The 21444-nt window shown below is 42.9% G+C and overlaps 1 protein-coding gene across 1 annotated transcript in view; it reads right to left on the bottom strand.

The window, feature by feature from the left end:
• Positions 1–21444, bottom strand: part of LOC127049621 (uncharacterized) — a 1817862-nt gene that overhangs the window by 70182 nt on the left and 1726236 nt on the right. The window lies entirely within an intron of this gene.

Genomic DNA, 21444 nt, shown 5'->3' with positions numbered 1-21444 from the left:
CTACTCAAATTGCTGCTTCCTCCTACAGCTGGGATGAGAGCCATGTTTCAAAAAGTCTTGTCCACTAAAAAATTCTAGTTATTGAGGAGAGGCCACCAAGTTACATCAAAGTCTCCTATTTCTGAGGGGGGGGGTCTGCTGAACTGCTCTTGGAAAGTCCTGTTGTTTTTGAGGACGGATTGTGTGATACACCCAAGAGGAGGGTAGGGGACACTTCTAGTGCTAAAACAGGAGTCGGCAACCTACAGCACGTGTGCCAAACATGGCATGCAAGCCGATTTTGAGTGGCACGCTGCTGCCTGCCGCGGTCACGGCCCCCAGCTCCACTCAGCCCCCCCACCCACAGCTCTCCCCTGCAGGGGCAGGAAGCAGAAGCTTGGTACTGTGGCAGCCACGCTTCCCCTCTCCCCCACTTCTTCCCCCAGTGTGGTGCTTTCCTGTCCCTCCTCCTCTCCGTAGAGAGACAGAAAAGCATGCTGCCACTCTTCCCCCTCCATAGAGGAGGCAGAAAAGAGGTAGGGACGGGGTCTTGGGGAAGGAAGTGGAACAGGGCAGGGGGCTGGAAGCACCCCCATGAGCCAAGCACCCCAGCCCTCTGCCCTGACCCCTGAACCCCCCACACACACACCCAGCCTTCTTCCCTGCACCCCCCCACACCTCCCAGCCCTCTACCCTGACCCCTGGACCCACACACACACACACACACACAACCTTCTGCCCTGCACCCCCACATCCTTCAGCCCTCTGCCCTGACCCCTGAACCCCTCCCACAGCCAGCCTTCTGCCCAACACCCCGCACACACCCCAGCCCTCTGAACCCCCTACTCCCTCTGAAAAAGACCTCCGAACCCCCTACCCCCACTGTCCTCTGCCCTGACCCCTGAACCCCCCCACACCCAGACTTCTGCCCTGCAACCCCACATCCCCCATCCCTCTGCTCTGATCCCTGAACCCCCCCCACAGCCTTCTGTCCAGCATCCCCCCAGCTCCCATCCCTCTGCCCTGACCCCTGAAGCCACACACACACACACAGCCTTCTGACCTGCATCCTCCACACCCCCTAGCCCTCTGCCCTGACCCCTGAACCCCCCCCCAGCTCTCTGCCCTGATCCCTGGTCCCTCCACACCCAGCCTTCTGCCCTGAACCCCCCCACACACACACCCAGCGCTCTGCCCTGACCCCTGAACCCCAGGTCTGTGGTCCCAGCTGCCAGCCCCTTTCCAGCCAGCGTCCCAGCCGCAGGCCCTGCTCAGCCTGCTGCCGGCCTAGGTGAACAGAATCCCAGGCTGGCAGTGAGCTGAGCAGGCTGGTGGCGTAAGATCAGCATTTTAATTTAATTTTAAATGAAACTTCTTAAACATTTTGAAAACCTTGTTTAATTTTCATACAACAATAGTTTAGTTATATAATATAGACTTATAGAAAGAGACCTTCTAAAACGTTAAAATATATTACTGGCACGCGAAACCTTAAATTAGAATGAATAAATGAAGACTCTGCACACCACTTTTGAAAGGTTGCCGACCCCTGTGATAGAAGATAACCCAGATAACTTGTATAATGGTACTCTATGGCTCTAAAGAAGAATGATCTGCCAGTTTGGGACTATGTCCAGGCCTGCAGCCCCCTCTGAATTTGCTGAAGCCTTTTTTAAGGCCCAGCTTGACAAAGCCCTGGCTGGGATGATTTAGTTGGGGACTGGTCCTGCTTTGAGCAGGAGGTTGCACTAGATGACCTTCTGAGGTCTCTTCCAACTCTAATCTTCTGTGATTCTAATAACAGGAACTAGAACGGAGCACACCGCTCAATTTAATAATAGTAGAGAGCACTGTCAATCTATCTACTTATCAAGATACATATTTGGGAGTATCAAAGCATCTGAAAAGTACATTTCCCCAGGTTCTCAGCAGCCTGCCCATGCTTTCCTGTTGGTTAGTCATGGACAGGGAGAAAAATGGCTGGACAAGGCTGGGATCATTGCCAGTGCAGAGGAGGCAAGGGTGTGACACAAGAGATGACAAATATGAAGGGGCAGGGCTGTGAAGAGCCTTGAAAGTGAGGACACAATCATTACTGACCTACTTTATATATAATTTTAATAATGATTTACTCAAGGTAGATTGCAGAAGAAAAAATGCATAATGTGTATGTAAAATAGTGTATGGCATGCAATCTTTTTAGGCAGATTATATGGCTGGAAATGAGAACTAAACTTGGTCCATCTTTATTGGAGTATTTTACTACAATATCAATTTATTTTCTCTTTGTACTATGTGATTGTTAAACAAAATATTTTAGCTAAAGCTGGTAGATCCTGTACAGAGATAGAAATCCACTAAGGACTTTGCTATTGCTATCTATTTTAAATGGAAAATGCTCAGAAACTACAGTGATGGGAAGCAGTATAAATTTCAACCCAGAATTTAATTTCAACAAATTAACAGTATTTACATTCTTTCAACTTTGATGCATTTTCCAAGTGTGGTTGCCTTCAAAAATGTGACTGTAAAAATGACATTGTTGGGTTCCATATCTATTATCTTACGGTAAAGTTTACAGCAAATCAGCTCAGTATACATGACAAAATAGAGCTTTTTTCTAACTTTGGAGAACAGTAATCCCCATCAGAGATCTGATAAGCTAGTTGCATATATGGCCACAGGAATAATGCAATTTGTGTTCTCTCCCTTACATTATGTAACATCTTACAAGTGTTCTTGATAACTAGCAGTATCCTCCCAGTCAATGAAGCTTGTAAACTTAGTGTCACCTTCAACTACTCTGTACTAAACATCCCCAAATCTAGACTTTAGCTAAGGGCAGGTTTACACTATAGGGCTAATTTGACCTAAGTTATGCAACTCAATATATGTGAATAACATAGCTGGAGTCAACATGACTCAGGTTGATTTATTGCCGTGTTTACACCATGCTGGGATGCCAGGAGAAACTCTTCCAACTTATCTTATGCTTCTCATTCCAGTGGAATACCGGAGTTGATGGGAGAGTGATTGACAGTCGATTTAGTGGGTCTTCACTAGTTCCGCTAAATCGACCACTGGTGGATCAAACACCGCAGCATCAATCCACGTTACATGCAGACAAGCCCTAAGTCATGTTACTTCTCTTGACATAAACTGGAGTAACAGAGTAACAGAGTAATGAATCAGGGCTGATACTGGCTCTAAACAAAAAAACAAAAACAAAATAGTTTAACAATTTCAGAGAACAAGACTAAGAACGAATACATAGTTTTGTCCATGTTAAAACATTTTTGAGACCTTTTATTTGAACTGTTCTAGTGCCCTCATGTTTTGGAGCAAGGTGTTGGACTTCGTGTCAGGGATATGCCTTTTGATTTTCCCATAAAAATGTGCCCAAATTTTCCCAAGTTATTAGCCTTAGAAAATCACAGTTTGGACATTGTTAGTAGAGACTTATTAGAATTTAGCTAAAATCTCTGAAGATTCCATCCTCACACCTGTCACAGTTGCTAGTATTGACCATCTGTATTCTAGTATTATTCCATTTCCATAGAACAACTGAGAATGCTTCCTACAGCCTAGAGCTATAGGGACTCAGAAATACAACCTTGTAACAGTTCTCTAGGACAGGGGGAGGCTGGACATTGAAATGGAGAGCAGCATGCAGGAGAGAGCCATATAATTTGAATTGAGTGGGGACAGAAGCCATAATGGAGAAGGGAAACAAATAGTTGGGAGGATTATTTTAGTGAGACTGGGACTGGAGGACAGGTTGGTGATTGAGAGTCGAAGAGGAGAGAATGAGACTTGTTGGGGAAGGAGACTGGGACGGGGGAGTGGCAGATTGGCTGGACAAGGAAACTGAGAATAAGGGGGAAGTTGGGTTGAGACTGGTTAGGCAAGAAGACTGTGAGGAGACTGGGCTGAGAGACAGCGGAGGAAATAACTCATAGACTTTAAGGACAGTAAGGATCGTCATGATCATCCAGTTGGATCTTCTGCACGTTGCAGCCACAGAACCTCACCCATTCATTCCTCGAATAGACCCATAGGTTCTAGCTGAGTTACTGAAGTCTTCAAAATTTAATTTAAAGACTACAAGTCACAGAGAATCCACCATTTACTCTAATTGAAATAGTACATGACCTGTGACCCACACTGCAGAGAAAGTAAAAACAATAACAACGGGTTTCTGCCAAGCTGACCCAGGGGAAAATCCCTTCCTGAACTCAAATATGGTAATCAGTCAGACCTTGACTTCGGGTGGGTGAGATCCACCACCTAGAAAAGTATTCTCTGTACTAAGAACATAAGAATGGCCGTACCAGGTCAGACCAAAGGTCCATCTAGCCCAGTATCTGTCCAGGTGCCCCAGAGGGAGTGAACCTAACAGGCAATGATCAAGTGGTCTCTCTCCTGCCATCCATCTCCATCCTCTGACAAACAGAGGCTAGGGACACCATTCCTTACCCATCCTGGCTAATAGCCATTTATGGACTTTACCACCATGAATTTATCCAGTTCTCTTTTAAATGCTGTTATAGTCCTAGCCTTCACAACCTCCTCAGGTAAGGAGTTCCACAAGTTGACTGTGCATTGCGTGAAGAACTTCCTTTTATTTGTTTTAAACCTGCTGCCTATTAATTTCATTTGGTGACCCCTAGTTCCTATATTATGGGAATAAGTAAATAACTTTTCCATATCCACTTTCTCCACACCACTCATGATTTTATATACCTCTATCATATCCCCCTTTAGTTTCCTCTTTTCCAAGCTGAAGAGTCCTAGCCTCTATAATCTTTCCTCATATGGGACCCTCTCAAAACCCTTAATCATTTTAGTTGCCCTTTTCTGAACTTTTTCTAGTGCCAGTATATCTTTTTTGAGGTGAGGAGACCACATCTGTACACAGTATTCGAGATGTGAGCATACCATGGATTTATATAAGGGCAATAATATATTCTCAGTCTTATTCTCTATCGCCTTTTTAATGACTCCTAACATCCTGTTTGCTTTTTTGACCACCTCTGCACACTGCGTGGACATCTTCAGAGAACTGTCCACAATGACGCCAAGATCTTTTTCCTGACTCGCTGTAGCTAAATTAGCCCCCATCATATTGTATGTATAGTTGGGGTTATTTTTTCCAATGTGCATTACTTTACATTTATCCACATTACATTTCATTTGTCATTTTGTTGCCCAATCGCTTAGTTTTGTGAGATCTTTCTGAAGTTCTTCACAGTCATATTTGGTCTTAACTATCTTGAGCAGTTTAGTATCATCTGCAAACTTTGCCACCTCACTGGTTACACCTTTCTCCAGATCATTTATGAATAAATTGAATAGGATTGGTCCTAGGACTGACCCTTGGGGAACACCACTAGTTACCCCTCTCCATTCTGAGAATTTACCATTAATTCCTACCCTTTGTCCCCTATCTTTCAACCAGTTCTCAATCCATGAAAGGATCTTCCCTTTTATCCCATAACAGCTTAATTTAAGTAATAGCCTTCGGTGAGGAACCTTGTTAAAGGCTTTCTGGAAATCTAAGTATACTATGTCCACTGGATCCCCCTTGTCCACATGTTTGTTGATCCCTTCAAAGAACTCTAATAGATTAGCAAGACACGATTTCCCTTTACAGAAACCATGTTGACTATTGCTCAACAATTTATGTTTTTCTATGTGTCTGACAATTTTATTCTTAACTATTGTTTCGACTAATTTGCCCGGTACAGAAGTTAGACTTACTGTTCTGTAATTGCTGGGATAACCTCTAGAGCCCTTTTTAAATATTGGTGTTACATTAGCTAACTTCCACTCATTGGGTACCGAAGCCGATTTAAAAGACTGGTTACAAATCTTAGTTAATAGTTCTGCAACTTCACATTTGAGTTCTTTCAGAACTCTTGGGTGAATGCCATCTGATCCCAGTGACTTGTTAATGTTGGGTTTATCAATTAATTCCAAAACCTCCTCTAGTGACACTTCAGTCTGTGACAGTTCCTCAGATTTGTCATCTACAAAAGCCAGCTCAGGTTTGGGAATCTCCCTAACATTCTCAGCCATGAAGACTGAAGCAAAGAATCCATTTAGTTTCTCCGCAATGACTATATCATCTTTAAGCGCTCCTTTTGTATTTTGATCATCAAGGGGCCCCCCTGGTTGGTTAGCAGGCTTCCTGCCTCTGATGTACTTAAAAAACATTTTGTTATTACTTTTGGAGTTTTTGGCTAGCCGTTCTTCAAACTCCTCTTTGGCTTTTCTTATTATACTCTTGCACTTAATTTGGCAGTGTTTATGCTCCTTTCTATTTGCCTCACTAGGATTTGACTTCCTCTTTTTAAAGGAAGTCTTTTTATCTCTCACTGCTTCTTTTACATGGTTGTTAAGCCACAGTGGCTCTTTTTTAGTTCTTTTATTGTGTTTCTTAATTTGGGCCGCTTTTATGGTGTCTTTAAAAAGCGTCCATGCAACTTGCAAGGATTTCACTTTAGTCCCTGTACTTTTAACTTCTGCTTAACTAACCCCCTCATTTTTGCATAGTTCCCCCTTTTGAAATTAAATGCCACAGTGTTGGGCTGTTGAGATATTCTTCCCACCACAGGAATGCTGAATGCTATTGTATTATGATCAATATTTCCAAGCGGTCCTGCTATAGTTACCTCTTGGACCAGCTGCTGCGCTCCACTCAGGATTGAATCTAGAGTTGCCTCTCCCCTTGTGGGTTCCCGTACCAGCTGCTCCATGAAGCACTCATTTAAAGTATCGAGAAATTTTATCTCTGCATTTCGTCCTGAAGTGAAATGTTCCCAGTCAATATGGGGATAATTGAAATCCCCCACTATTATTGGGTTCTTAATTTTGATAACCTCTCTAATTTCCCATAGCATTTCATCATCACCATTACTGTCCTGGTCAGGTGGTCGATAATAGATCCCTAGTGTTATATTTTTATTAGAGCATGAAATTTCTATCCATAGAGATTCTATGGAACATGTGGATTCGCTTAAGATTTTTGCTTCATTTGAATCTACATTTTCTTTCACATATAGTGCCACTCCCCACCCCGGCACAACCTGTACTGTCGTTCCGATATATTTTGTACCCCAGAATGATTGTGTCCCATTGATTGCTCTCAATCCACTAGGTTTCTGTGATGTCTATTATACCAATATCTTCCTTTATCACAAGGCACTCTAGTTCACCCATCTTATTGTTTACACTTCTAGCATTTGTGTACAAGCACTTAAAAAACTTGTCCTTGTTTATTTGTCTGCCCTTTTCTGATGTGTCAGATTCTTTTTTATGTGACTGTTTATCATCTGATCTGGACCTTACGTTATCATCTTCCAACCTCTGCTTCTGGCTATAACCTGGAGATTCTAACTAACGCAGAGCCTTACCCATCTAGTGTCTCATTTCTGGCCACTGGAGACATTTGCTAAAAACAGTAGCAGATGGGCCATATTCCATTGTAGGCAATCTCATCATCCCCTCTGCTCCATAAATTTATCAAGAAACAAATTAGGATTTTTGACCCCACTATTCCTCTTGGAAGGCTGTTCCAGAACTTCACTCCTCTGATGGATAGAAACTTTCTCCTGATTTCAAATCTAAACTTATTGATGACTAGTTTATATTCATTTGTTCACGGGCCAAAACTGGCCTTTAAATTAAAAAAAAAATCCTCTTCCTTCCTTTGTTTATCCCTCCGATGAATTTACAAAGAGAAATCATATCTGCCCTCAGCCGTCATTTGGTCAAGCTAAATAAGCCAAGCTCCTTATGTCTCCTCTTGTAAGATAAGTTGTCCATTCCTCTGATCATAGACTCATAGACTCTAGGACTGGAAGGGACCTCGAGAGGTCATCGAGTCCAGTCCCCATTCTAACAGCTCTTCTCTGCACTTGTTCCAGTTTAAATTAACCTTTCTTAAAGAGAGGAGATCCAAATTTTGCAGACTATTCCAGATAAGGTCTCATCAGTATCCTCTTTAATGGTAATAACACTTCCCAGTCTCTACTGGAAATACCTTGCTGATGCATCCTAGGACTGCATTAGCCTTTTTTATAGCCGCATCACATTGGCAGCTCATAGTCATCGTGTGATCAACCAGGTCTTTCTCCTCCTCTGGCACTTCCAAATGATACACCTCCAAAAACAAAAAATTCTTGTTGTTAGTCCCTAAGTGCATGACCTTGAACTTGCACTATTAATCATCCCATTTCTATCACTCCATTATCATGGTGTAGCGGGTAGGTTACTCCACTCCTGCCCAGAAGGACTTAAAACAACCCTGTGAGAGGGCTGTGGCGGGGAACCATTGATCCTGGGCTGATTGGGGAAGCAGCCGCAGCTGGGCCATGCCCCAATCAGGCTGCAGCTGGCCCTTTTGAGAGGGCTGGGACCAGAAGTTAAATAGAGCCACTCTCTCCTTAGTTTCTTGGGAGAGAAGGACCTGGTTGCCTGGGAGCTGAGAAGAGTACCTGAGGTGGAGCAGTGCTGAGGGCAGAGGGAGCTGGAGAGCTCCAGCCTAGAAAAACCCCAGGCTGCAGGCCTTAAAGATGGCCCACAAATAGGTACTGAGGCTGCAGAAGGGCAGCCCAGAGATAGGCAACGGCAGCAGTTCATAACTCCTTTGCCGATGATGAGTGGTTTACAGACTGCAGTCGGCCCCAGGGAGCAGAGACTAGATGATGACTGGCAGTAGCCACTGAGGCAAGGTGGGGATAGAGGGTTGGAGGTTCCCCTGGGTGGGGAACCCCAGCTTGTAGGTTGCTGTGGTGGGCAGAACCCCTGTGAAAAGGGCACTGGAATCCGGGAGGGAAACTGCGGTCAGCAGCAAGGCGAGACACTGGCCTGCAGAGGGTGCTCTGGAGGCTGGTGAGCTAATACCCTGGATGACCAGCAGGAGGTGCCGTGCCAGTGAGTCATTGCCTGATACACATGGTCATCCAAATCTTCGTGTATGGTATTCCAGTCATCCTTCATATTGGCAATATCTCCCAACTTTGTGTCATACACAAATTGTATTAGCACACTCCCACTTTTTGTGCCAGGTCACTAAGGAAAATGTTGAATAAGATTGGTCCCAAGACCAATTCCTGAGCAAGTCCACAATTAATATCCCTGCAGCCTGATCCCTTTCAGGATGACTCATTTAATCTTCCCTGTAACCAGTTTCTTATCCACCTTTTGAGTCTCATATTAATTCCCATTTTCTCCAATTAAAGTAATAATTTCTCATGTGGAACTGTATCGAATGCACTACTGAAATCCAGGTAGATTAGATCTACTGAATTTCTTTTGTCTAGAAAATTAGATATCGTCTCAAAGAAAGAGATCAGGTTGGTTTGGCATAGTCTACCTTTTGTAAAACCATGTTATATTTTATCTCAATTACTGTTTGTCTCTAGTTCCTTAACTACTTCCTCTTTCAAAATTTGTTCTACTACCTTGAATACAATTGAGATCAAACAGGCCTGGAGTTTCCCAGATCAACTTTTTTTTCCCTCTTAAGTATAGGCACTATATTTGTATTTCTCCAGTCACAGAGTATAATCTCAGAGTTTATGGTTCCTTAAAAATCTGTGCTGTTGAGTTTGCAGTTTCACATGGAAACTCCTTTAATATTCTTGGATGGAGATTATCCACCCCTGCCCCCAGTTTGGTTCCCTTAAATTGTTTGAGCTTGACTTCTACCTCAGATGTGGTAATTTCTACTTCCATATCCTCATTCCAATTAACCATTTCCCCACTGTCCCTATGCTCCTTATTACTCTTATTAAAAACAAAAGTAAAATATTTCCCATGTCTAGATTATCTTTAAACTCCACTCCATCCTGAGTGTTTAGTGGTCCCTCTTCCTCTTTCCTTGCTTTCTTATTATTTATATGGCTAAAGAAACTTTTACTATTGGGGGGAGTGAGGCTGTGTGGGAAAAAAATACTGGGACTAGGAAACAAGGAAGGGAGGATAAGGACAAGAGGGGAGGAGAGGCAGATTTGACAAAGTTCAGAGGGAGAATTGGGACTGGTTGGACAACAAGACTGGGACAAAGAACTAGTGACGGGAGGGGAGGGGAGAGACAAATCAGAAGAGGAGCTGGGAAGGGAGAACTGGGACTGGCTGAGAAAGGTGATTAGGACTGGCTGGAGGTAAGGGGAAAGACTGGGAATGGTTGTGGGGAAGATTAGGACTCAGACAGCAATCCTGGAGGGGCAGCTAAGGACTGGCAGGGCAAGAAAACTGGTACCATGATAAGAAGCCTGTGGAGTGGAGAATGGGACTGGATATACGAGAAGCCAGGTGTAGACAAAGAGCCAGTGGTGGGGAAAAGACAAGACAGAGACAGGGAGAGATTGGAAGGGAAGAGGCAGAAGGGAGTCAAACTTGGGGGAAATGGGAATGGAACCTAAAACTCCTGAATCTCATCCATTCATCTGCTGTCAGCATGTATTTGGGAAACCCTCTGGCAAACTGTTTTATTCCCTTCTAGTGCTGGCCTGCTTAGAGGATGACACATTCTACCACTATCAGTTACTCCCTTAGGTCAAATGTCAGAGGTCTGTGTTCTGGATCTCAAGATTTCAACTCTGCTGATGAGCAATTTGGGTGTCAATATAATGCCAAATGCTAGAATTTTTTTTTCAGTTTTCTTTTAAAAAAATAACCTAAAAAATTACACACAAAAAGTGTGTTAAAATCACATTGCTAAGCGTGCAAAGTCCAGTACTCAAAAGTTTGGAAATACCAAAATTAAGGTTGCTTTTGAAACTTTAATTTGTCCCCACTGTGAGTATGCATCATGATACAGTCTTTAATTACATGATTACATACTATTTTTTCCACTCTGTCTAACTCAGTGCTTGTGGTAGTCTATATTGCTGAGGAGATGTACTATGGTGGCATTATGAACTATTTGGCGTTTGCTAAGAAGGCTCTATACTACATATATTCCATTAGTACAGATCAGATGAGAGGTGACAAAGGTGTGAATAAGTGAGTCCAGGTCATTGTCCACAAGGATGTGATGGAGTCTATTAGCCAACTAAAAATGGTAGATAGTATTACTGTGAGATGCTGCTGTGTGAGTGCTTAGTGTCAGTGAAGAATCCAGGAGAACTCATAAACTATGATAGAGCAACTGTACATGTGTGCTTCCAACCAAAGGAAACTACATTGTGATTGCAAACTCTTCAAAGTGCTTTCCTCTGCCCACCAGCATCACCTCCTTCTTCCTTAAGCTCATCTTCAACCTGCTGTTTTTCAGCCAGGAGGTGATTTTGTCCAAACAGTGGGTCATCTTAGTGGTAGTGGTATGGCTATATATTGTGAAAAATGGATAGAGCTGTGTGTCACCTGCATATTGGTGTCATGTGAGTCCATGTCTTCTGACCAGTTCATTTAGTGTCTGCATATAGATATTAAATAGGACTGGCAAAAGAACTGATCCTTTTGGGACTCAAAAACTGAGGAGTCTAGTGAAGGAGATATAGTTTCCCATCACTACTCTTTGAGTTCATCCCTCTAGAAAGGACTGGAATCATTTTAGTATATTACCTTGTACCGCAGCTACATCCTTCAGGCAAGACAGCCGTATGTCATTATCAACTGTGCCAAATGCTGAAGACAGTGTCTAGGAGGATGAGAAAAGATGTGGGCCTTGCTTTCATTGACAGCAGAAAATCAGCCGTCAGTGTCAATAGTTTGGTTCTAGTCCCATGTCCTGCCCTGGATCCAGAGCTAGCAATATATTACTTATTTACATAACCACATATTATTTCTTAAATAAAACAAAAAAAATAGCATGTTTATTACCACTCAGTTGAATAGATATTTACAACTGAGCATAAGGCTTGTTTCTAAGTTGTCTCATGTAAGTCAACACTATCAGTCAATCTAGGTACTTATACACCTCCCATCATGGCAGTATTTGACTATCTCCCAGTTATTAACAAGAACAACAACAAAACACTGATCCTCTTTTTTCTCTGCCTGAAGAAATAAGTTAAAAAGTTGACTGTTTTGCATTCTCCCTGGAAATTTACCAATCTCTTCCACTGCCTTCCACTGGAGTATAGCAATGGATCTCAGCAAAACAACCTACTCTGCACATTCAGTATTTGACTTTCAAATGTAGACAGTTTCATCAACTGAAAACCAATTGCCTGTGGGACACTGCGCTGCTCCTTTATGCTGAATGTTAACTTTCAACCCAAGTTTCAATTTGCTCCGCTTTAGGGTTGTTCATATACATTGTTATTGTTAATGAGAAAAGTCTATTTTATTTCACTTCCTTCTCACCTAAAAACAACTGGACTGTTTATGCTCAAACTTTACCAAACTTTCTTAAAATTCAACTTTGGACAGAAACTAAACATGGAATATTTCAGTCCAAAGGTGCACATTTCAGAAAGTTATGCATCAGTGAAAACAAACTGATTATTACAATATAACCACTTATGGAAACATAACTACAAGTGATACCAAGTGCTTGCTATAAATACATAAACAATATATATGATGATCGTTGTGAAATTATTATTTAGATAAAAAATTTGCTTGTGGTGTACTAAGCAGAAAATAATTAAATTTTCTTTCACACAGCTGTTCATTGTTAGCAGTGGTAAAATTTTCTTATTGTCTTAGAATGAAACAAGCAGATATAACATTAAAACAGACACATTTGTGAGCCAAATTCAACATCACAACCCTACTGACATAAGAATCCTAGTTTACCAAACCACCACCCATTATATCATAAGACCATAACATAAGAACAGCCGTAATGGGTCAGACCAAAGGTCCATCTAGCCCAGTATCCGGTCTACCGACAGTGGCCAATGCCAGGTGCCCCAGAGGGAATGAACCTAACAGGTACTGATCAAGTGATCTCTCTCCTGCCATCCATCTCCACCGTCTGACAAACAGAGGTAGGGACACCATTCTTTACCCATCCTGGACTTAACCACCATGAATTTATCCAGTTCTGTTTTGAACGCTGTTATGGTCCTAGCCTTCACAACCTTCTCAGGCAAGGAGTTCCACAAGTTGACTATGCATTGTGTGAAGAAGGACTTCCTTTTATTTGTTTTAAACCTGCTGTCCATTAATTTCATTTGGTGGCCCCTAGTTCTTGTATTATGGGAATAAGTAAATAACATTTCCTTATCTACTTTCTCCACATCACTCATGATTTTATATACCTGCATCATATACCCAGGACTGGTGCTAGGGTTTCTCATGCCCTAGGAGCACGGCCATTTCGCCACCCCCCGTGCTGATCCCGCGACTCCGGTGGAGCTGCCGCAGTCATTCCTGCAGAGGGTCCGTTGGTCCGTGGCTTCGGTGGAGCTGCTGCAGGCATGCCTGCAGGAGGTCCATCGGAGCCGTGCGAGCAGCCGACCATCTGCAGGCATGACTGCGGCAGCTTCACCGGAGCCGTGGACCAGCGGACCCTATGCAAGCATGCCTGCGGCAGATCAACCGGAGCCGCCTGCCACCCCCCCGGCAAAATGCCGCCCCCCGAATAATCCTGGTGCCCTAGGCGATTGCCTAAGCTGCCTAAATGGTAGCACTGGCCCTGCATATACCCCCTTAGTCTCCTCTTTTCCAAGCTGAAAAGTCCTAGGCTCTTTAATCTCTCCTCACATGGGACCCTTTCCAAACTCCTAATCATTTTAGTTGCCCTTTTTTGAACCTTTTTTAGTGACAGTATATCTTTTTTGAGATGAGGAGACCACATCTGTACGCAGTATTCAAGATGTGAGCGTACCATGGATTTATATAAAGGCAATAAGATAGTCTCCATCTTATTCTCTATCCCCTTTTTAATGATTCCTAGCATCCTGTTTGCTTTCTCGATTGCCTCTGCACACTGCGTGGACGTCTTCAGAGAATTATCCACAATGACTCCAAGATCTTTTTCCTGATTTGTTGTAGCTAAATTAGCCCACACCATATTGTAGTATAGTTGGAGTTATTTTTTCCAGTGTGCATTGCTTTACTTTTATCCACATTACATTTCATTTGTCATTTCGTTGCCCAATCACTTATTTTTGTGAGATCTTTCTGAAGTTCGTCACAGTCTACTTTGGTCTTAACTATCTTGAGTAATTTAGTATCATCTGCAAACTTTGCTAACTCACTTTTTACCCCTTTCTCCAGATCATTTATGAGTAAGTTGAATAGGATTGGTCCTAGGACTGACCCTTGGGGACCACAACTAGTTATGCCTCTCCATTCTGAGAATTTACCATTTATTCCTACTCTTTGTTCCCTGTCTTTTAACCAGTTCTCTATCCACAAAAGGACCTTCCTTTTTATCCCATGACAACATAATTTACGTAAGAGCCTTTGGTGAGGGACCTTGTTAAAGGTTTTCTGGAAATCTAAGAATAGTATGTCCACTGGATCCCCCTTGTCCACATGTTTGTTGACCCCTTCAAGGAACTCTAATATCTCTAAAGGCCTCCTAAAACGTCACTTTTGTTATGAGGCCCCCAAAATGAAGTAATAAAACAATTTAATTATTCATAGCTAGATAGACAGACAAAGTTATTCCCCTTTTCTACATTTCCAGAGTGACTTGTCTTTGATCTTTGTCTTTTAAACTGCACTCTCACTGGCACAGGGATCACTGGGTCTTGTATAGTATCATCTACATTGCCAGTGCAAGTCATATAATACAATCAATATATAATAGCAAAAAGGGACTTACAGCACACTGTAGGGTTGTTATGCAAGATCAGTTGTCCAAGTAAGACATGTGCAGTCTAGCAGTTACTTTGTTACTGTCTTCCAGATTTGCTACTATAACATGTTTCCATACATTTTCAGACTTTGTATATTTGTTCTGCACATTCTGATTTATTACTAACTGTAGCAGAGCTCTGACCTTTTCCTTTGGGTCCTGCGCTTCTAGGCGGTTTATGCTAGCCTCAGTGGCGCACTGTGACCCTCCACGTACCCCTTCTCTCTCTAGGGCCAGGGTTACAGTATACTGAGCCCTTTTCATCATAGGCCAGCAAGGAGGTTGGTGAGAGAACTCCCACAGTCTCTGTTGTTCCTGGGGGCTTATTTCAGAATGGTTTAGGCTCCTGTCCTGACAGGGGCCCGACTTCCCCTCTCAGGAGATGTTCCTGTAGTGGTGGGTTAGGGGGAACCCAGGTCCACCCTCTACTCCGGGTTCCGGCCCAGGGACCCTAATGGTAGCAGCTGTTGGCAGCCCAACCTTTCACTGCCAGAGTTGCTACATTTCCCTGGGCCACTTCCCCACAGCTCTCCTGCTTCTCCCTTCTTCACTCTTACCTTATGGCTCCCTTAACGATGGTTTGAGAGTGTCTTCATTAACCAGCCCTTCAGCCGCACTTCCTCTCCTCTGGCTCCCTGGCTCTCCTCTGCCTGACTGGAGTGAGCCCTTTGTATAGTATCAGCGGGGCCTTAATAAGAGTCAGGTAGTCACATTAGCTTAATGGCTTCACCTGACTCTTTGCAGGTTAATTAGAGTCAGGTGTTCTCATTAGCCTGGAGCAGTCCCTGCTCTGGTCAGTTAGGGAACAGAAAACTGTTAATCCAGTGGCCAGTACATCTGCCATCTGCTATTCTGCTGTACCCAACTGGCCTGGGTCTATCACATAACACTGTGTTAACAGCAGCTGCCTCGTCCTTGGAGTAACTCCGTAACAGAATTTTGACTCTCAGACTAAGGAACACACTTTTTTCTGCAGCTTCTGTTTTGCTCAAGTGAGGGGACTTTACCAGACACAGTATATGTTTTCCAACCTGTTCAGTCAGCTCTGCTGGTGGGCATTTGGTGGAAGAATAGTCATGGTTCCACTTACATCCTGCCCCTCTCCAACTTCACCTAGCGTTCTCTCCACCCATTTATTTGTGAAGTGGTGAGAGGAGGAAATAGTGTTTATGTAAAATGCACTCTTGCCCCTGCACCCAAACTTGTGGCCTAAGTAAGCTCTGCACAACTAATTAGGAGCTTGAGCTACGGTGGACCCTTACAACCACCTTGAACTACCTTCAGCATTTTAAAATATGTTGTAGAGGTGTGAAATAGGCCACAGACAGACTCTTGTTCGTACTCAGACTTTTGTTGTTCTAAAACAAAAGATACTTTATTGTGTGTGCACACATACACTCTCTTGAAGCTAAATTGCTTCATCATCTATAATTTCTACCCTTTCTTATGCCATTGTTCTCTTGCTACAACCAATTTGGATTTCTGAGACCTTGTACAGGTGAACTAAGTAGCTTTCTAAGGCTCAGCAGCTTGTTCTTTTGAATTCTGTAACTGCACACTAGACAGAAGTTATAAGTAATGTATTTCCCTTTGTGCCTCTTTCTGACAACAAAAAAAATACATTAATTTAACTTCTTTGGCAGGACTTGAACTAAGGCCTGAAAACAAGAAAAGTGACTCAAACTCTTTACATTGACACTATTGACCTGAAATTCTCACAGGGAAATAAAATACTTCAAGCATCCTAAAACTCAGTTAAAGTGACTTTCAGAGAAAACTTTCAAATATACCATACTACACCATAAACATTTACATCTTTTCACCTTTTATGTATTTTTCAATTTCATTTACCCTTTTCATCACTGAGCTAAGCTATTTAGGTTTAACTAAAGGTGATTTTCTTAACAGTATATTTTACACTTTACAATCTCTTTACAAAGAAACCACAATATTAATTTGTGACTTACCACCACCTCCATGTCAATAGTCTTATGTCATTAAATTATTAATTATTATTATTAGTAGTATTAAAGCAGTACCAAGAGGTCCGAACCAAGATCAGGGCTCCTTGTGTTAGGAGCTGTATACACATAGCATGGGACCTGCCCTGAAGAGCTTACAATCTAAATAGATAAAAGGTAAAAAAGAAGGCAAGGAGAAGTGAAGTGACTTGTCCAGTGTGACATAACAGAGCCAGATCACATGAACGTCTACACTACCCGCCAGACTGGTGGGTAGTGATCGATCTATCAGGGATCGATTTATCGTGTCTAGTGTAGACGCGATAAAATCGATCTCCGATCGCTCTGCCGTCGACTCCAGAACTCCACCGCGGTGAGAAGCAAAAGTGGAGTTGATGAGGAAGTGGCAGCAGTTGACTCACTGCTGTCCTCACAGCCAGGTAAATTGACCTAAGATACGCCAACTTCAGCTACACTATTTGTGTAGCTGAAGTTGCATATCTCAGGTCGACCCCCGACCCCCAGTGCAGACCTAGCCTTTATCTAGTACAGGGTTTCTCAAACGTCATTGCACCTCAACCCTTTTCTGACAACAAAAATTATTACATAACTCCAGGAAGGGAGCTGAAGCCTGAACCCACCTGAGCCCCACTGCCCTGGGTGGGGGCACCAAAGCCTGAGCCCCAACGCTCCAGGCAGGGGGGCCAAATCTGATGCCCAAGGGCTGTAACCTGAGCCCTGCTGCTTCGGGCTTGTCCCTGCCTGCAGGTATATGGGATCTTGGGGAGCAATTACCACACAGGTGGGGTGCCAATTAATTCCTTTATTAAAGGAAAAAGGAAGTGATGGGAATTTAACAATGAAATACGATGGGATGGGGTGTATAGAGTGTTTACAATAGACAATGATGGGGGAGGTCCTTATTGAACAGTGTAGGGAGTTCTATCAGTGGGGTACAGTAAGTGGGGTTCAGCACAATAGGATACAGTACAGTCAATAAGCGTATCAAAAGAAATGCAAAATAAAATGGTAGCTTCTATACAAAATGGTCAACAATCTTAGATAGAATGTATTAAGTGGTTAGTGGCCTTATACACAGAGTAACACAATGGTATCAATGCAAATACAAAGTATATCAGAAAAGTGGAAGCAACCAATGGCGTTTTATAATTACAAGTAAAATGTGAATATAAGTGAACTTATGCAATGTAATGGTATAAAAGAAAAGTAATGATTTAATTTGTGAGGCTAGGATAGCAGATAATCTGTCAAGGAACAGGAGGGGGGAGGAGAGTGAATGATTAGTGGCAACTGATGAGAGGAGAGTGCGGCTGGAAGCAGCGAGAGATTCTGAAGCCCTGCAGGGTAAGGACAATGGAGCAGCGTGATGGTGATCTTCGGTAGGGGAGGGGCAGCGGAGAAGTGTAAAGAAGGGCTGGAGAGAAGTTTAACCAACAAGTGGACACCAAAAGCAAAGGAAAAAAAAGTGGCAAAGGGTTTGGGAAGTTTCACAGGGGGAGAAGCAGCAAGGGGTCGGGAAGTTCGGAGAGAGTGTAGATGCAGGGGAAAAAACAGCAAAGGGTTATAACAGGGAGACACAGAGAAGCACACAGAGGGGGAGATTGGAGCGGGGGAAAAACTAGACACGAATTCAAGCAGCAAAAACCCTATCTATAGACACAAAGAAGTACACAGAGGGGGAGATTGGAGCGGGGGAAAAACGGACACAAATTCAAGCGGCAAAAACCTTGTCTATAGACATGGAGAAGTACACAGAGGGGGAGATTGGAGCGGGGGAAAAACAGACACAGGAAAGTTCAGGGAGAGATTGGGACAGCGGGGAGACGAATTCAAGCAGCAAAAGCCTTATCTATCTTAACCAACCACTAGGCAAAACAACAAATATCACAATTCTAAGCAAAACTATAACAAGCAACTATATGGAGCAACAAAACAGTAAACTATAACAAGGCAGGTGAACTTACAAGCTCTACAATCTTAACAAACTATGACTTATTAAACTAAAAAAACCAAAACCTATGGTGCACCTTATGCTATGGGGAAGTCACAGAGGGCAGAGTGGTATGTGCCCAGGATCCAGCTCCCAAGGAAGCCAAGGGATGGTGGCTGAAGCCAAGGGATATAACTGAAAGCAGGGAGCCCCGAGGCAAAGCCCACAGGAGCAGAGCTTAGCAGCGGCACAAACTTATTTTTAGCAGCAAAGCGCTGTGGAGTTTGAGAGGTTTTAAGACACAGACCAAGGTTTAGCTTGAGTCTGTGTGCTGGGGAAACAGAGCCAGCAGCTAAAATAATAAAATAAAAGTAGGGAAAGTTTCACAGAGGGTTTCTTACCAGTCCCCAAGGCAGCAGCAAAGGCAGAAACAGCAAGAACATCAGAAGGCTCGGTACAGTCTCAATAATCAGGAGATCTCTTAGGTAGCAATTTGTTCTTCGTGGGGGGGGCATTCAAAAAACGGGGGTATGCTCAAAAATAAAACAAGAGCGGAGAAAGGACCCCCCCAAAACCCCTGGCTGATCCGACCAGGCAGCAATGCAGGAACCTTTCTGATGTTTGTTTTAAAAATGTCTGTTTTTAAAGGCAAACTCAGGCAGTTTCCCGCCAGTAATCCTGATAGGCTCCCTCTGTCACAGGGGAGGAGGCACAGGGAAAAAACTGCAGGTGAGCACAGAAACATGTCTGGGCAGAGTCCTGTGCAATAGGTGACTCAAAAGCACATGAGGCCTATGACTCATGCCCAGGATCTTAAAAACACAATAGGTCTTGCAGCTCTGGACATTGCCTGCCCTACACCAAGCCCAGGTTCAACAAGGTGATAACAGGACTAACCCTTTGAACAGGGCAGTTGTCCCATTTAGCATGCAGCACAAGTGGCCATCCCTTTGAGAAGGGCAATGGCTCTTGTTAAACAACTCAAGGGGCCCTCCCTTTGAGAAGGGCAGTGGCCCTGGTAAGCAACTTAACAGCCAGGGAAGGGCAGCCACAGGAGGAGAACAAAAACAAAATGGAGTATGGGGACAGCTGTAAGAAACAAAATGGAATAGGAGGATAACTGTGACAGACAGGGCTGAAGTCCTTGAGCTTCGGTTTCAGCCCTAGGTGGTGGAGCTTGGGCTTCAGCTCCAGGCCCCAGCGAGTCTAAGCTATCCCTGGCAACACCATTGAAATGGAGTTGCTACCCACAGTTTGAGAACCGCCGATCTAATACCTCGCCTACTAAACAATGATTTCAGTGCTGGGCCAAGCTGAAAGAAAAACTGTCTTTTGATGCACAGCTCCATCACATGTAGAAAACACTGAAAAATGATTGACAGGATAAATTGTTTTTCTGGAAAAATGTTTCTGAATGTGCGTGTGTGTGTCAGTTTGGGATGTGCAGAATATGGGACACAATTTTTGCGACTTGAAATGTATGTTGAGACTGACATTTATTTAGTTTATAATTTTGATTTATTAAGTGATAAACACAAGAAGAAAGATCACCATAGGCCTAAGCAGGCACAACTATACTGAAATCAATGAATCTATATACTCAGCAGTGATTAATTTGGTCCTAGCTTATTTAAAGTGGATTCACTTCCCTTCCTGTATCTAAAATGGGTCAGACTTACATAATATTTATGTAATTAAAAGTATTTGTCTTATATTTGTTTTCCTAAAAATGCATATGCTACTATGCAATGTTAAACATCATGAGCCAAATTACTGAAAGCCTTATGGTAGTTCAAATTAAGATCAGGACCCCTTTGCTGTGAGCCACTGTAGAAACACATTTCCTATTCAAAGAGCTTACTATCTAATTATGACTGTTCCTGTATGAGTGCATTATAGGGAACAGACAGGATTTAGGTCAGGAGCCTCAGTACATCCCAAGTCGGAAGCAGCAACAATTTATATCCTTTATATCCAGCAAACTCTTCACTGCATACCTATGAAGTGTTAAGTCTTATGGAGACATTACAACTTCTGGCACTGGCATTTGGATACCGTGTCTTCTCACCCCAAAAGAGGTATCAATTAGCATCAATGCAACAAAATTAAATTAATTGGAAAAAATGTACTTTGATGCAATTGTGTTGTTTCAAGTTATTTATGAAAAGGAAAAGCCAACAAAAATAATAAAATAAAGATTTTGTCCCAGTAAATATTCCTGAGGCATCCATATGGTAGCAATTTCATCATTAGTATAAGCCAAATTCGGACCATCCAAACTCAGAATGAAGAACAGGAGTACTTGTGGCACCTTAGAGACTAACAAATTTATTTCAGCAAAAGCTTTTGTGGGCTACAGCTCACTTCTTCAGATGCATAGAATGGAACACACAGACATGAGATATTTATACATTCAGAGAACATGGAAAGGTGGAAGTATGCATAGCAACAGGAAGAGTCTAATCAATTGAGATGAGCTATCATCAGCAGGAGAAAAAAAACTTTTGAAGTGATAATTGAGATGACCCATAGAAGGTGTGAGGAGAACTTAACATAGGGAAATAGATTCAATGAGTGTAATGACCCAACCATTCCCAGTCTCTATTTAAACCTAAGTTAATTGTATCTAATTTGCATATTAATTCAAGTTCAGCAGTCTCTCTTTGGAGTCTGTTTTTGAAGTTTTTTTGTTGCAAAATTGCCACCTTCAAGTCTGTCACTGAGTGGTTAGAGAGGTTGAAGTGTTCTCCCATTGGTTTTTGAATGTTATGATTCCTGATGTCAGA

The sequence above is a fragment of the Gopherus flavomarginatus genome, chromosome 4 (assembly GCF_025201925.1).
Source record: "Gopherus flavomarginatus isolate rGopFla2 chromosome 4, rGopFla2.mat.asm, whole genome shotgun sequence".
In the NCBI taxonomy this organism is placed as follows: domain Eukaryota; kingdom Metazoa; phylum Chordata; order Testudines; family Testudinidae; genus Gopherus; species Gopherus flavomarginatus.
Note: the sequence above shows the minus strand (reverse complement) of the source record. Positions and strands in the feature narration are given on the sequence as shown.